At 40.2% G+C, this 18,140-nt stretch overlaps 1 long non-coding RNA gene across 1 annotated transcript; it reads right to left on the reverse strand.

Moving 5' to 3' along the window:
- Positions 1-12,554: 12,554 nt before the first annotated feature.
- On the reverse strand, positions 12,555-17,398 carry LOC107076941 (uncharacterized). The gene is made up of 4 exons (XR_001478060.2): positions 17,281-17,398; positions 16,553-16,732; positions 13,545-13,650; positions 12,555-12,591 (listed from the first exon to the last, which is right to left on the reverse strand). It is a non-coding gene; the product is annotated as an uncharacterized lncRNA (long non-coding RNA).
- Between the last annotated feature and the right edge of the window lie 742 nt (positions 17,399-18,140).

Raw genomic sequence — 18,140 nt, forward strand, 5'->3', positions numbered from 1 at the left:
CAGGAGGCCTGAAACTAGAAAGCTCGGCAGACTGAAACACCCGTTCACCTGCAGGTCACCAGTGATGTGGCTTAGACACCCAAGCCAGGCTGATTACACTGTGTGTGCCAAAGCTATTAGTTTTATCCAGATTAGTTAAGTAAGGACATCTTTCAATGTTGTGCTCCCAAGAGTACTTCAAACTTCTAAACAGGTAAGTACAGTGTGCTACCAGATTCTGGATTCAGGATCAGATTACTTCCTGAAGACTTTCTTTCTTAAGATCTATCATACCAGAAGAAATCCACTATCATCTTTTACTGCTTTCTCTGAATGACAGGAGCCTGAATCCTGAACTCACTTCTATAGAAAGGCTTCCTAGAGTGTTATTTTTCATACACATACTTATTGAGCTGTTTTCTGTTCTTTGTAGACAGGTACTGGAGGAACATGACCATTTTGTATTGCTGAATCAATCTGAAAACTTCATCTTGACTTAGGACAGCAATTAGCACAGAACTGCAAAGCTGTTTTAGAAATCCCAAAGCTACCAGGGAGCTTGCAAGAGATTAATCTTAAAAGCTCAGAAATTCCAGCATAGTCCTGGGGCATTGACAACCCAATTTAAGATATGACCTGACAGTTTCTCACTAATTCTCTACAATTACTTGCTTAGAAAAGGAAGGTCTGTGTATTACAGAGCAGTGAATGCTCATTGGATTCTCTGCTTTGTATTCACCATGCAGATCTCAGGTTTGTCAGAGATGATGGCATAATTGGAGGCTGATATAGCTTGTTTTTTCAAGGGGTTCCATCAGTTTGAAATAAAATCTTCTCGTTCAAAACAGGCCTTTCGAACATATGTTGTCCTCCTGTCTGTCACTGACCGACTGTCCCCATCTCTAGGCAGACAATAGGGACCTCTGTCTCAGAACAAGGAGCTGCATTTCACACTGAGAGTTACACTTACAAGGGAGTGGGTGCAGCACTGATATTGAAGTATTCATTTATGAATCCAGGGAGTAACTGTTCACTCCAACGCTGCAGTTCCTCGTAAATAATTGAAGCCGCAGGTTCAGCTGTCTGGTGAATCAATACCAATATGTCAATGATGTCACCTTTCAGTGATATCAGTCACTTGATACAAGCTGCAGATAGGGTGCTGTATGTTGCTAGGTTATGATGCCCATCTTGGAGGGGTGTGTGTGTATGGGGTGGGGGACAGAAGAATGTTAAATAAAACACCAATGGATTGGTTCTAGTGAGACAGTCTTTTTTGCCCTAAAATACAAATAAATGGGTTTGATTTTGACTGTCAGCTTGTTTTGCACTCATTCTGCCAAGGATGATTAATCACAAGCAATAACAAAATGCTCAGTGATTTCTGTTAAACATTTCTAAAGCTTGACTCTGTCATGGAAGATTGTGTCATGTATTATCCTGTGCATGCTAGGAAGCTGGTTGGTAACTTATCAGCTTTGGCAGGTCTTCAAAACCTCACTAATCAAGATATTCCTGCTAGGCCGTTTGTGTGCAGTAATCCACAGTAAATGCTAATGATACACTCAATATTTCATTACATTTCTAAACAGATGGGCTGGATCATATCAGTGGCTGAAATTAGTCGTTCAATTGCCCATATTTTAACACTGATATTCCCTAAGGTTTCTGCTGGCTGTACAAATGTAAGTGATCAACACCAACTATGATTTTTACAGAAAACAAGTCTTGCAGCATGAAGGATACGAACTGTAAATCATGGGCTATTGAATCTGGTATGGTGCTTGAAGTACAATACTGAGGATATTGATAAGAACTTTACATTCAGAGCCAGAAAACAAGCTGAATTGTAAGGGTCAATTTCTATCTATCCCAGCATGCTGTTGGAATGAAGCCAAATCACTCTGAACCACTAAAAATGACTCCCTGAACTTCTGTGCAATGTCTTAAAATGCAATCAGTGGCTCTGCAAGGGAACCTGAGCTGTATGTTGGCAGGGTATCTGATAAAAGCCAGCAAGCATACGTGCCCTGAATGTTAGAAGGAGAAAAGAGGTCACCCATTCATGGTAGTATCTCATAAATCACTGCATTCCACACTGTAATTGCTCTGAATGCAATAATTGCATTGTTTTAAATGCCCGGCCAGGCAACACAATTACATCTCTGACAAGAGTAAAAGACAAGTGAATAACAAATGCTTTAAGAGGCATAATTGCATTGCTTGGATGAGCTGGATGACCAGGTCTGAGATTATATTTCCGTCGTGTATTGATTTTAGACAGCCAGCTTTGGCGACTAATGCAAAGATTGATTTTTATTCGAAGAAGGCTTGGCAATGGTTTATTACAGGGCCTGATAAATGAAATATTTAGTTTTTGTAGAAGAAAATACCGGACAAAAATTTGACGTATATTAAACCAGTCAGTTGTAGAAGGGTACTAAACTCAGAACGGGTCAACCAGTGAGTTCAGAGGTCAGTTGTGTTCATCGCAAGCAAAGAGCAATTCATGAGGTTGCATTTAGAATTCTCAACTACAGGAAAACCATTATTTAAAAAGTAAATCAAATATTAGCAGCCACATGGACACTTTGATACTAAACTCTTTAATTTTTCTTTAACTCCTCCAGCTTAAATTGTTTGATTCCCTGTTTTTGTTTCTGGAAACAACTCCCACTTGTTTCTGGGCTTTCAGATTCAACAGCTTGCAGGCCGATAATCTACATGGTGCCACTTATCCTTTTATCAGTATGCACTGGAGAGAATCAGTGCTTCCCTCTCAAGAATCCCCAAAGAAGCCTGGGACGTTTGCTGTAGTTTCTAGCGCATGAGAGCGATGGCTCGGATATTTCCAATGAGATGCACTTTGTTTTATTGAAACAAACGACCTTCATTTTATTTGATGCATCATTTGTAGGCATTAGCTCTTCACTAGTGATAAAACCCAATAAAGGATTACTCTGAACATGGCGCACTTAAATTCAAGAGGGATCCATTAAAGTTTGCCTTATACATTTGTACCGGGAGTTTAATGAACGGCTCTGCTTGTGAAGAAGGGTGGTTTTACAAAACCATGATACTTAGTGTCATATCTGAAATATGTCTATAAATGCCAATAGGGAATTAGAGAGCGTTCCACATTTATTTTCTTTATAGTCTGGCTTGGTAAGCAAACACTGTTTTTAGTTCAGGTGGGGATTCAGCTGTGTCAGCATGCGTAGGCTGCAAAGGAACAAGTAACAGGTTTATTCCATGCTGGAAAAAATAAGAAAGAAAACACAACGTTTCAGCCGTGGAGCCTTCGGCCTTCGGCCTTCCGCCTTCTACTTGTTCCTTTACTGTTTTTAATTGATTTCTGTCACCTGGTGGCAGCTGAGTTTAAGGAGTAGCTCCATGGGTGCTGCTGCTTTGCTTTTAGCTCGTTTAGTTGCAGTAAAGCTATGGAAATTATTGACCACCACTGCCTCATGCTGGGGCAGACTGGGACTTCTTATCACGGAATAGGACTCTCCAGCTTTTCACAATTATTTACAAGTTACTAATGGCTTTTCCATATTTCAGCACAGCAAGTTCTGACAGTTATCTCAGACATACCGATACACTTCACATGCTTTTCTGCATTCACACGGGGTGAATTGAAGTCTCACTTTAAATATAGCTGATTGGAAACAAACAGAACTGTAATAATAAATAAAAGGAAAGATCCAATGCTAGTTTTATACAGCATGACCTTTAGGATTTTGGGTTTTAAATGTTTATGAAGGATTACTGCACCTGACTTTTAACTTTTTAAGGTTAAAATTTTTAAGGATTGGGATTCAAAGTGAGATTATTTTTTTCTAAGTTTCTGAGTAGTAACTCATTACAGAATAAGTTATTAAGCTTTTTTTGCTTTGCAGCTCTAAAAAGCTGTTTCTACAGAATGAAGCACAAAGAGAACCACTTCATGTGTTAATAGCCTTTTTGCTTATTCCCCAGTCATGCATTAATCAGTGCAATTCATGTAATGGTCTAATGTTGTTCCCCTCCCTCCACCTCATCATCATACTAATATTATTATTTATCTGTCCCCTGGCAAGTTCTGTTTCATCAAACAAACTGGCATCCAATCACGTGCATACTCAGGAGGAAAGAAGAAATAGTCTGAAATCTTGTTTAAACAATTCAGCAAACACACATGAACTCATTTCACATATTTACCCGTTGATTAGACATGCAGACATCTGAAAGATTGCTTTAAAGAGCTAAAGCAGGGTCTATCTCAGACTGAAAAAAATGAAATCACTCAAGGTTATATTGATCTCTGGGGTTTAGCTGAGATGGTGTGATTTAAAGAAATGTGTGCGCGTTCCTGGGAGACACAGGTACTTTGTGGATCAAATACAAAAGGACAACGCTCCACAGTAGATTAAACCACAAAGGATCTGAGACCGATTTGGTCTACAGCTGAAGGTTGGGTCATGTCACTACCAGGCTGCGCAAGGGATTCTCCTTACAGTGATTTGCAATTGACTGAGCACGGCCATACTGTGGTTAGAATTAGTTGGAAAGGATTCTCTCAGCTTTGTGGAAAACAACAATTTTCCTGGAGCCTCCAATTTGTACTAGCTTTTCAGTCAGTAAAGGGGTGTTGAGCTTGAAACATGATAAGTGACAAATCATTGTGCATGTATACATGGCAGACTGAATGCCTGTCCAATTTCCCTGCTGAGCAACTATCGAAGCTGATACTGGAAAGACAGATCTTAAAAACAATTGCCGATTTTGTACATCAGTTGATCTCTGCAATGAAAACTAATTTCAATTTTTTTCAAATCTGAAAGGGCAGTTCCGAACTCTGATAAAGGCAGCTTCTCGAGAGCACTTAATCAGTGCTAGAAAGCACCACAGCCACCAACTTCTCATTCAAACTGTGCTGTTATTACACAAACAGTTGTGTTTAAATCACAGAACTCTGCACGAGTGTCTTCAGACTGTTGTAGTGTATCTTCACCTCCAATCAGGCTGCTTCGATTTCTCAGTTGTCTGTAACATTGGGTGTGCTGAACATGAAAAACAGCCAGACCTTGGGGAGCAGAAATTCAGACATTGCTTATTGTAACCATTACTCATTATTACCTAACACAGACATTTCATTCTGCATTGATCAGTCTATCCCTGGGAAATTATGGATTGGCTGGCAATATCTTATGCATATCCTGCTTTATTAAAACTCCTCATTCTCATTCTTTTCCAGTTCTAAAGACTTAATGGAAAATTAAGGACCACAAGGCCAGTAGAAAGCCAGTAAGGAACTTTGAGTTGCTTTCTGTCGAAACAACCTGTGGAGAAAACCATTCTAACCTAATTTGCAAAACATGTGATTTCAGTATAAGACTTGGCGGGCCCATCAACATTGACAACATTTCTTAATTTAATATCCATGATTTTAGCTGCACCATCACAGTGCAATGTTGAGGTTTGTTTCTTGGAAATCTGGTGGCCACAACATTCTTACAATTTCACTTGTTGCTTATTCTATGCAGCAGTTTGTGAGGTAGAGATGAGGGCCATTGCTGACACAGAGCGTGCCCCTGTTGGAGCCTCTTTCTAAGGTGCTCTGGCCCCAGGCTGTCTAGGTGGGGACACAGGAGCGCTGGGCCTCCACGCCTCAGGTGCCTGTGATCCGGGTGGGTGTGAAAGCCTTTCCAGTGAAGCAGATGGGAGAGGATGTGCTCTTGTCTGCAGGGACAGCTGCCTCCCTCTCTCCCCCTCTCGGCCATGCACCTGTTACACATCACGTTCAATACATCACGCTGCTGTCAGCATCCCCCTCATGCCTCACAGGAAACACACACACACACGAGGAGCAGGGCCAGGGAGCACATCGCTTGAAAACACTGCACACAGACCTCATGAGTTTTCAACCTCATCTTTTTACAAATGGATCCATTGTACTGATGAAGATATTGCATGAGACCTAAGATAAAAGTATTATTTTTTTCTATTTCTGCACTCCAACAATTTCTAGGATGTGACAGACCTTGACAGTCTGGCTTTTCTGCATGGCCTGTGTGGGTTTTCCAATGGAAAGTCAGTTTGGAATGAACTCTTGCTCATAGTGCCCTGACAGTGAGCACTGCTCTGACATTGAACCTTACACTTTCTAATGGGTGTCTGTGTTTGCAGCATTTCAGTGAGGTTAAGTACAGTAACACTTTTGTTGTATTCTGTGTATTTGTAATCCATAATGAATTCTAGTTTTTTTTTACTCAGTTCCTTATTCATGCTTTCTGATATTTGCACAATTTTCTCTTTTAAGGCTTTCTAGCTTTATAGTTTCATTTATTACATTCACTTTTTATTTTTTCTCTTGATTAATTTTCTTCAGTCTGCTGTGCACCTATGAACACAGATCTATTTGTTCACAGTACCTTTTGTTTGTGAAGAGTTGTATTATGGAATCATGTAATATAATTGATAGATCAAGCAATTGTGCACAATACATGATGCAAGTAGTGTATGGACAGATTGATTAGTATTCATTTTCCTCAATGTTTCAGCTTCTGCCATTCAGTTTCTCTGAAGGTGTGAAACTTGATGAAACTGAAAATTAGTTTTCACAATTTCATGGTTTGTGAGCAAAACGTTTACTGCCTTCATATACCAGGAGCTGAAAAGTGGCAAAATTAAATTACCGGCTTGTCAGCCAGACCTCAGATTGCTGGTTTAAAGCATTGGGACTGTTAGAAAATGGCCATATTTGAACAGCGTTTGACTCTCCTGACTGAGTTAATCTGCTTCTGATGCCATTTTAATTGGTTTACAAGATACAAATACATAATGCTCCCTGATTGTGCCAAAACGAAGAATGGTGAATTGTCAAATCTTGGGACAGACAGTTTCTCGGGAATGATGATGTGTGAAATCCTTAAAAATCTCCACTGAATCGTTTATATTTCTTATATATTATATATTTATTTTTCTTTATGTTTCGTCTACAGACAAACATTGTATGAAAGACGCTATGTAAAATAAAAAACATTTTGCATTTATTGTCCCTTTCTGTCAATGTAAATATCAGAGTAAAAAAACCTAGTTATGAGAAATTTAGTGTATTTTTTAAATTTTATATAAGTATAAAAAAGAGCAGGGTGTACTTTGGAATGCCGACTGTTAAATTGAAGACTTTAACTTACGAAGGAAGCACTAAATTAAATGCAGTGTGAAGAAAAATGATGACAACATTAAATTGAAATATCTACTTTAAACCGAAACGTCTTCCATATAGGAAGGAAAGGGAAATATGTACAGTAGATATATTTTGCCAGGATTAATTTTCATGGTGAATTATTACACATTTGACTAGAAGAATGGGTGGAAATTATAGATTCATGCTTTTGACTGTAGACACATATTGATTTAACATTTGCAATTTACAAAATCCCAGGTAAAATGCTAAGGGGGTTCAGTCAAGCTAACTAAAGACCTTTCTGCACTGTTGCTCGAGACTTGAGAACGACAACTTTTTTTTTTTAACAGACCTGACCAAATCTGGACAAAAGAATATGTCAGGGGCCTCAGCCATGGCTTTATTTTACTTTACAATGGACACACATAGTTCCTAACTGGCTCATAGATCAATTTGAAGGATCACATTAACCAGGGAAAGTCAACTGTGAAAGTCACTTATCCCTAGCACTTAAAAACACTGTTAAAAGTGTGTAGGAATGTGCCTCCAATGCACTGCAAATGTGATCTCTTTGAAAGACTACTTTCATTAGCAATGGAGGGGAGGTTACATTCCTGAGTAAAAGGAGACAGTGAAAACAAACACAGTCTGGCAGGCCTGGAGCAAAGTGACCGAAGGCGCTGGGCAAGTGAAGTCCTAAACACAACACAGTCCTCTGAGTGGAAGGGTTAGATTACCTTAGTAGCTGTTAATGGTCATGACCAAGTGATGGACTGTTGAAAGTATCCTCCCACTCCTCCTGCTCTTTCTTAATTTTGGTTGATGACTCCTGTGGAGAGCTCCTTGCCTGTCGGTCTTTGTTTACGTACTTGGACAGCTTCGGAAGACTTGCTTGCCCAAACAATCTCTCTCGATTTAATTCTTTTCTACTCATCAAATTCCCTAAATGGTTTCCTGGAGCCCCCCTGACAGACAGACAGACAGACAGACAGACAGACAGACAGACTAGACAGATAGATCGTCAACACAGCACAGTGTAATGAAATCATACAATCATACAACAATGCAATACAGTAAGTACAGTCAGTGAGAAGTGCAGTAAAAAATGGAGTATACAGAATTGCAAACAGTACAGAAGATACAAAGACAAACCAGAACATTCACTAGGCTTTGTAGGTTATCAAAGAACCATGATGGTTATTCTACTATGGTTTTTGGTTTTGAAACCCAATCAATATTTTTGGTGCAACACTTCATTAGCCATCTTTAAGAAGCCCTTCTGGTAGTGTGTATCAGTTGTGAATCAAAATGAGGATTACTGCCTTATAAAGGTTAGGTGCCATCAATTGCATATTCAAACAGCACAGAACTCTCTCACTGTGGAAGGTCTTTTGTAAAACCAATGGCATGTTATACAGTATAGAAGGCCATACTGAATTTCCCTTGTGTGATTTATATTTGCATATCAATTGAACCTTTTCAATAGTGGGATAACAGTTTAATTTGTTGAAAACAGAGAGAGAACAAGATGCCATAGGATGATCACAATACTTGATTTTCGGATGAAAAGGACATGGTCTCCTGAGAAAACAGTTTTGAAATGTATTAAAATGCTGGTCCGGTGTAGTTGAGAAACAGCCTTGTCTTAACGTGAAGGATAGTATCAACCTTCTTGTTACTTTTTAAATATATGAACATCACTGCCTTCCAACTACTTTTCTTTTGCCTTCAGGTTCCAATCAAATGTCCCCATGGCAACCATAGAACCAGTTAGTCCTGAGATGAGAGGTTTGCTGGTAACACAGTGTTGAGGGCGCAGCGCTGTTTAGTACCCAACACAACATGCTCTCAGAAAGGCTCAGAGACCTTGGGATAGCTGTGACAGCTGCTCTAGAAGCCACCTCTTCTCTGTTGCTGGCCCCAGGTTAAACTCAAGCAGCAGCATTTACCTCAGTAAATCTCTGTGAGCTCAACAGGTAGTAAACCAGGGCTGATGAAGTGCAGTACTGGGGGCTGACACATCTCTTTATTCCTTTGGATAAGCTCCTGTATTTTCAGTTTATCTCGACAGTGTGAACTGTGGGCCAAAGGGATCTTTTCCGGATTAGCTAAGAAGACAAATCAACCACAAACAAAAAACAGTCGATACTCATGACAGTTCAAAACCCTAGGAAGCGGTATGTCAGTGCTCTGAGAACAAAGCCTGTTAATCAGAGAAAGTCCTCTTCATTCCATTTCTTCCCTCGGATAATTTATTTTTTTCTCTCTCTAGGGATGTCATTTCATTTTCTGAAAACCGCTGGGAAAGTTTAAGGGAGCAAATCTAAGAGTCAATGTAAGTGTGGCAGAAACCTACACGATTTAAAGGTCACAGATCTTTTTTTTAATTACTAGCGGCAAAAGACATAGAAAAATAGTACATTTCACCAGAGAGCTCAAATGGAAAGAAAACCACAGAACACTATGGCTTCTGAGGTGACTGCTAGTGTTTTGTTCTGGAAAACAAAATGAACAAGAAAGATTATGTGGTTGCTTCATTTGTCTTGTGAATCTTTTAGACAGGGCTTTAACTGTGCTGAAGCCCCATGAAAAACCTGAATTGTCCCACATTAGAAAGCGATGAATATTACTCATCTCAGGACAGTTCATCACTTACCTCAGACTTGGTGTCTCAGTTTAATGCACTGAAAGCAAAAGGAGAGTAAATCATCTGAAAACTGAACTAAAAAGAAATTAATTGACAACAAATGCTTCTCTCAGGAAAGCAACAGTCAAAAATACCACAGTGTTGTTTAAGTGTCCGGAGAGTTTATGGCAGTGGTTTGGGATTTCTGAGTGTTTTCTAGGGTCTGGTTTGAGGCTGTATTGTAGAGCAGTGGCAGAGGGTTCTCATGGGGACGACTAACAGTTGACAAGCACAATTCTGTATGAGGCTGCACTGCTTCATTCAAAGGCCTTTTAGGAAATGCCTGTGTGCTTCTCTACTGAGATCTCTGATTCTTGAAACCAGGATCTGCAATTTAATAAAAAGACTGAGCTTTGTCACGACACACAAACCACTGCAATGAACTGGCCTCCTGGGTGAGAGCAGTCATGTTCTTTACATCCTGCACTTCCAGGATCGGCTGCTGTTGCAACAGCCCTCACCTGGAAAAGCAGCTTTCCGGTAATTGATGGATGGGTAACATACAAGCCAGCTATTGTTGAAGTGCGTCAGGTGTTTAGACATGACTCCTCAACGTGGTTCTGGCTGGAAAATCTGAGCTTGCTTCTCTTTCCATCTGACCACTGACTGCAGACAGTACTGTTTATCACTCATCTTTCATTACTGCTGCAAAAAAGCCTTCCATCACACTGACATAAAGAGACAAGTGGGAGGGTGCTGTAACAGAGATATTCCTTTAACAAGAATGGCTGTACACCATGTGCTGGGTATATGATTAAAGACGGAACTTGCTATGATGATATCGTGGACTTTTCACAGGGCTCCTCATTACAGCTCTGGGCTGCGAAACCAGACTCAGGCAGTAATGAAGGTACTTTAAAATCAGATTTCAGTGATTTTACTGTAGCTTTATATCAAACGCATCCCCCTTGAATGCTGGGACTATAAAATGTATAACTGATTGTCACAGAAGGCTGCAGACAATTCAACAGAAGAAGATGCTGAAAAAGCACAGTTTTTGTAGTATTTGTAGGAATGGTTATATCATTAAATGGAGATGACAAAGTTAAAGACTTAAAGAGCCGTAGCAATAAAATAACAAGAGGATGAACCTCATCAACAATAGCAAGGTAATTTGGGGGATATTTAGGATTTTACTGTAGCTTTATATCAAACGCATCCCCCTTGAATGCTGGGACTATAAAATGTATAACTGATTGTCACAGAAGGCTGCAGACAATTCAACAGAAGAAGATGCTGAAAAAGCACAGTTTTTGTAGTATTTGTAGGAATGGTTATATCATTAAATGGAGATGACAAAGTTAAAGACTTAAAGAGCCGTAGCAATAAAATAACAAGAGGATGAACCTCATCAACAATAGCAAGGTAATTTGGGGGATATTTAGGATTGACTAGCACAGTGCTTTAGAGCTGTGAGCACTCACATTTGAAAAAAGCAATGACTTAAATTACGTATTCTAGTGGCAAAGCATAGTAATCCCTCCTGACCTACCACGATTGGCGATGTGAAGAATTGTCCTGGACTACTAAAACAAGATATTTTCAGTACCAACTTGAATTTCTATTTAGAATAAGCAAATATCTTCCCAGAGTCATAAACTCATCTGGGGCGACAACTGTGGACACAGCATGAATTCTGATTTCTCCTGGTTCTTAGAACTCAGCCAGCTTAATCATATGTATTTATTTATTCCTTTAAATAAGCTCTTCAGGGGACAGATTTATTAGTCTGTGTTTGCTGACTGAGAAATCTTCCTCTGCTGTTAATCTGCCCCACAGGTTGTCCCACAGAGTCAGATAACTGATTAAAAACAGTATGGCTGTTAGGCACCGTGACGTGTTTCCACATCTTTGGCCTGAGGGGAGCAGCCCTCCTGTCGAAGCCTTTGTAATTTAATCACAACAGCAGCTCAAACTGCCAAAGAGAGACCCTAGCTGCCCCCCTGTCATCTGATCCTTCAGCCCAGTGGTACAGAGGAACATGCCAGAGGTCTTGCAAGAACAAACATAAGAGCTCTTGAAAGTGCTTTTAAAAGTATTGAAAATGGGACCCTTTGCTTTGCAGTGCTTCTCTTGCGGGAAGATCATTACCAGGACGTCCTCAAAGTATTTAGTAAGAGGCCCAGAGGAGAGTGGCTAACCTCTACCCTGAAGAACCACAGTCGGCTCTGTTTTATTGATCAACCTTAAATTGTGAGCTCCTCAAGACTTGGAACCACTTCATTTATGACTGATTTGGAGGTTATTAAGTGAAACAATTCACAGTTGGATTTAAGACCTGAAAACTCTTCAGATATCAAAGATTACAGATGGATGTGACTGTTCAAAAGACAAATTCAATTGGCAAAAAAATGTTGACATCTTGAAGATTTAGGCCATTCTATCAGCCCGGCTGATGGTGAATCTATTGAACAATGCCTGTCCATCCCAGCTCTAGCCAATCACATCTTTGTCAGGTCCATGTCAGGGTATGTCTGTGTTCAAGACGAGAGAGCTCTCATTTCATTCCCAGGCATACCTTCTTGAGATTTCAGAAGCTGTATGTGCTATGAAAACTGCAGTGTGGGTGGTACATAAATGCCGAATCTTGTTATTGCTCTTGGACGTGAACAGTAGTCAGTGAATCACAATGAAAAGATTGCAGATGAGGTAATCTGTGCAATCTATAGAGCAAAACAAATTCTCGATTGCTTTGCTTTTGAGTGACACTGTACTCACCGGCTTTTCTCGGCGAGTCATCTCTGTAATCAGCCACCTGTTATGAATCAAACAGATTAAGGGTCTGCTAAAGCAAAGCAATGTGGAGTAATGCGTAGAAGGCACAAGCGAAAATTCCTGGAGACTCGTCCTAATTACATTTCAAGCGCTCATTTATCATCTTCAGCCTATCACTCATAATGTGCTTTAATGTCCAGTACTGTAATGCAAGAACGATCGTTCTCAATTTACCACAGGGTCCCTGCAATAATATCTAGGCAGGGAAACCAGAAGCAAACTGCGTCAGGAAGTGGCACATATGGAGACTACCATTAGTGACCATTTAAAAGCTGACCTTAACTTGGCCGCATGTTACTGCAGGATGTCACATTCCCAATAGATGCAGCAAACGGAGCCTTAATAAATTTAGCTGCTCAAAATGACAAGCAATCTGTCGAAATGGGATACTGTGGTTGAAAGGAAAGGGTCATGTCACCCCATACCTCCTCCATTCTGTCTCTGTCTCCCAATCTCTCCTTCTTGATTTCAGGGAGTTCACAGCTATTGTTCGCCTGAGCACCACAGATACAGTGAGAGCGAGTGGCCGGGAGGGAGGAAGAGAGTGGAATTGGCCCAGCAATGGCTGGTAATTTTATCCAGCTGCATCAGGATCTCATTAAGGTTTGTGTGTGCAGAGCAGGAAGAGTGTGGGCCAGGAAGTTGGGCCTGAAGACTTGTGAAATAGCCAGCGCAGTTACCAAACAATGGGCAGTCACAGGGGATCACAGATCTGAACCCTTCTCACTCTACTGCCTGCTAGAAACAAGATGTACTGTAATCACAAATCCCAAAATTGGATTGTCTTCTTCCCTTCCCCTTTTTTCTTTTTGTTTTGTTTCATCGCTGTAGCCAGAGTTCTCAGGTTTCCCTTCTCTTTCAAAACTCGGAATTTGCCTTTCTTTCTTCTTTGCACGTGGTGTGAGACAATAATAAATAATATGTCCCACATACCTGAAACAGCAAAGAAGGAAATCGTATAGAATTGAAGTGTCTCGTTTCCATGTGTGGGTATTATTGGAGTTCTGAAATGAGTCAGGCCGTCATCATTCACAAAGATCTGGAAAAGATTGTTTAGATTTGGGATATGAACAAAGTTCCTTTGAGGTGTTCCATAATCATGAGACATGCCAATACAAACTGAACGTGCTAAGCATGATATCCTTAAGTCCATATGTCCTCTGGAGACAATGCAAGTGTTTTGTGGGATGTAAGTGGAGTGTGTGCATTGATTCATTCATCTCGAGTCTATTTCAGTCCTGTAAACCACTGTCTTTGCTTTGGCCTGTCATTTCCTGCAGCACTCAAAATACAGTACCATGCCATCCAAGCATGAGAAACTGGGCATGGAGCTTTCCATTTTAGATAGATGGATAAGACTTTATGGATCCCGAAGGGAAATTGAGGTGTTAAAGCAGCCCAGCCCAAGACAAGCAAAAACAGACATCAGAGTAGATGAAAAATGTAAAATACGTACAGTAATACAAAATAAATATAAATTCAGGTGTTTTGTAATCTTTCTAGCAGGGCTTGACTCCCAGCTTGGTGTTCCTTTGGGCTTTACTGTCCTTGAAGTACTGGCTGTTCATCACCCACAGGGCACAGGTGCTAGTAACAACAGCGCCTGTTTGACTGATCAAGACCTTCTGCTACAACCTGCCAGTGCTACTATCAGGCAGATCACAGTGCACAGTTGTTCATCTGTTTCTTTTCTTTACCCATTCATTTGATGGATAATGAAAAAAGATATCCACAAACAAAATCTACAGTGCTTTAAATATTTAAGCTGCATCTGTAGAGAATTTATTTAATGATCAGAAGGTTTATAATAATTTCAGAAGCTATAATTAATAATCAAGAACTCCCATCCCTGCAAATTAAGAAACTATATACTTAAAATATTAACATGTATAAAAATATGCTTTTGTTCCCATTTCATAATTTCAGAAATCACCAAACTGGAATATAACTGTCTTAGTTGACAGCTAGGCAGGTGAGAGACCATCATCGTTTTCAATTTGATATTATGATTTTGATTACGAGTTACACTTTCCAATAAGTCCTTTCTTCAACTTCAATCATTTCTTGTCATAAATTTTTATGTGTTCTATCGCTAAAAGTCCCAAATGTATTTTAAAAAGCCTTATTCTGCCACTTATTTATACTGTGGTTGTAAACAGTATATTATTAGTTTCTTCTGATTAAGGAGATTCTGGGTTGCTTGTTTTAAACTGGTAGCACAATTCTGTCTATAAGATTTACTGTTTTGCACCCAATATCGCACTTCCCATGGGTACAGTTCGTCATTGCTTAAACTATTTTGATACCATAATTACACGATCAAATGCACAGTCTTCCCTATGGGCTGATCGAATTTTTGTTCTCTTCAGGGATGACTCTGAATGTCAGACCCGTTGAGAAGCCTCTTGGCCATTTGTAACTGAAGGACTTAGGACATGCGTAGCCATATGTATGCTGTTTGAATTTCTGTGTCTGAGACTATTCCCAGGACAATACATCAAATTATTGTTTTTTATTTGTAAGATTTAGAAATGTCTAATGCAATAGGCAGAGGGTATTTTAGTCTGTGCACCTCAATTAAGCCCTGTGTACATCCGAACTCTCAGTGCCTTCTAGAATGGGGAAAAAAAGCAAATAAAGGTGAAAGACTGTCTACAAAAGGTTCTCTGAATATACAGTACATCCTGTAGGTGACAAATGGCACACAGCCCATTATCTCCCTTGAAAACCAAAATAGAAAGAAGCTTCAGGCAAAAAAATCCAGGCTGAACGTTACGCTAGAATATTGCTCATTTTGGTTGATTGTTTTTCTTTTAGATTAATGCTTTATTTAGTGTTGAGAAATAGTAAACCTGGAAATAAGTATAAAAAAATATTTATTTTTGACAATTAATATACAGTATTCATCTTATCGCAATTGGCTGTTTTCTTTCCATTGTAGATGTGTTTTTTTTTACGATACCTCCTGCTGTATGTCAAGGTGGTACCTGTTTGAACTCTACACATCTCTTTGTCTCAGTTTACTTAGGATTTGTTCCATCCTATCCTAGTTTTTTGGTTTCATCCTGTGTGTTATAATTGTGATTAAGAGATGTAGTGTTAGGTGCTGTCATCAGCAGTTGGAGTGCAGGCTGGGAGCAAGCAAGCAGTAACACTGCCTGTGGCACACCAGTGGCTGAACAGCCCAGAGGCTGATGGGGCTGGAATTGATTTCAGGCTTCCCAAGCAGCTGCACATAAATGACCCCCCTGTCCCTCTCTGATTGTTGATTGACAAGAAAAGATTTAAAATCTGGGGGGAGGGGAGAGGAGGGTGAAAAAAGAGTAATTTGTAATTCCCAATTTAAATAAAAAAATATAAAAGACAGTAATGTTCTTTGGTTTTCCATGGATTGGTCTTGTGAGGAAGGCTGCAGATTCAGGGGGTTGATGAGCAGTCTTTGGCTGTGCAGGGAAGCTTGCACGCAATGAATAGATCATCATTATTATTTATCTTGTGGGCATCTGGTAATCAGTCAAAAGAACTCACTTTAAAATCAGCATGATGGCTGCACAGATCTTTTTTTTTCTGGGAAGTCAAAGGTTTTAGCACAGAATAGGTCTGTCAAATGTAATCTCTAACAATCTGGTGGTATACAGCACCTGAAGGAATTATTTGTTTAGAATATACCATATCGTGAATGATTTAGAGTTGAAAATTATAGATACTCTTTGTAACACTACGGATATTGTTGCAATAGCTATATGTTGCAAAATGTCATAATGATTTGAGCTTTTTCTTACATGTACTCATTGTGCATATTGCATGCACAGTGTAAGAATTGGAATGTGGAAGTGTTCATACATGATTAAAGTCTCAGTGGCAATTTTCATGCCACAGCGTGGATTCCAAATGTGAAACAAGATGGAGTCTGTGCCTGAGGTGCTGAGAATCTGACATACCTGTATTGTCATGTACATCACTCCGCATGGAGTAGCCTTTGCACAGCCTGGGGAATTTGATCAGTGTGACAATGGGGCTGCTTCCTTCATTGGCAGGCAGGCAAGTTTTGATTTTTCTGTATTGTGGTTTTCAAATTTCTTCAGCTGCTGCAGGCGAAATGTACATCTGCAGCTTTCAAACTTGTCAAAGTGGAAAAAAAAATCAGGAAAACAAACCGATAAAAAGCAACAGAACCTTCTACCTCACGAAGCTTAATTAACAAGGTAAATGCACTAGTGTGCACTTAATTCGTTAAAAAATGTGTATCTGAGGAAATACTAATGCATCAAGAAATTGGTCTTATACCCTTAAATTTGATAAAAGTTTAGTCTGTCTTTTGCCTGCTCTCAGCTCATTCTTTTTTATGTTGATGTGATACTGTAGTAGGTGGAAAATTGCATTTTTAATATTTTGTTATGTGATAAAGGTGTAATTACAATGAAAGAGACACATTGTGATTTTTTCTTATTGAAAAGGTCAAGCACATCAATCTCTCTCAGTGGATTTTGCATCTTAGTGACCAAATTCCACTGCTCTTTGAGACTCCCTCTGTGTGACCCCAGCTCACCCTGTTCGACTTATAAGGGCCCTGTGTTATGTTCTTTCAACCGGCAAACGTAACCTCTCATCACATGGGCTGTTAATGTCTATCTAAAAGGTTGTAAAACTTAAAGTCATGTTTGTTTACCTCTTAAAACAGCAAGTGATGAGGCCAGGCTGGACAAGGTCAGGAATCTGGAACAAGGTTGTGTTTGACCAAAATAATCCCTTCATCGTCTCCTTCATCATGTTAACCCTGTCCTCCTGGATCTCCTTTCAGTCTGCTGAATAATCAGGATTAATATTCAAAGTCAGGCTTCTCGTATTTAAAAAGCCCCTGAGAAGCTGAGTGATAAAGAATGAACTCTTCTTCTCTTCTGTTTTATTTTGTAATAAAAGGAGGGGCTTCATAATTTTAGACAGATTTAAAGGCCACGGTGTGGGCAGGATTTGTGATAACAAGTTCCTGCTATCCTGCTGTGTTAAATGTTACTTTAGTTTCCATTGTCTCACGTCATGTCATTTGCCAAACCGCTTCACACCACACGGTGTTGTGGGAAGCCGGAGCCTACCCAGCAAGCAGCGAGCGCAAGGCAGGTTCACCCTGGACAGGACGCCAGTCCATCGCAGGGCCAGTGCAGGCCAATCACACATGGGGACAATGTGGAGGCAACGGTAAAGGCGGAGGGGGGGAATTAGGCCCGGACACCGGGATAACTCCCCACTCTTCTCGAGGAGATGCCCGGGGATCTTTAATGACCCCTGAGAGTCAGGATCTCTGTTTAACGTCTCATACGAAAGACGGCGCCCACTACAGTATAGTGTCCCCACCACTGTACCTCGGCATTAGGACCCACACAGACAGCTGGTCCCACTAGCACCTCTTCCAGCAGCAAGCATAGCTTCCCAGGAGTCTCCATCCAGGTACTAACCAGGCTCACAGCTGCTGAGCTTCAGTGGGCTGCCAGCTGTGAGCTGCAGGGTGATATAGCTGCTGGCATTTCCATT

Source organism: Lepisosteus oculatus, chromosome 5 (genome assembly GCF_040954835.1).
Source record: "Lepisosteus oculatus isolate fLepOcu1 chromosome 5, fLepOcu1.hap2, whole genome shotgun sequence".
In the NCBI taxonomy this organism is placed as follows: domain Eukaryota; kingdom Metazoa; phylum Chordata; class Actinopteri; order Semionotiformes; family Lepisosteidae; genus Lepisosteus; species Lepisosteus oculatus.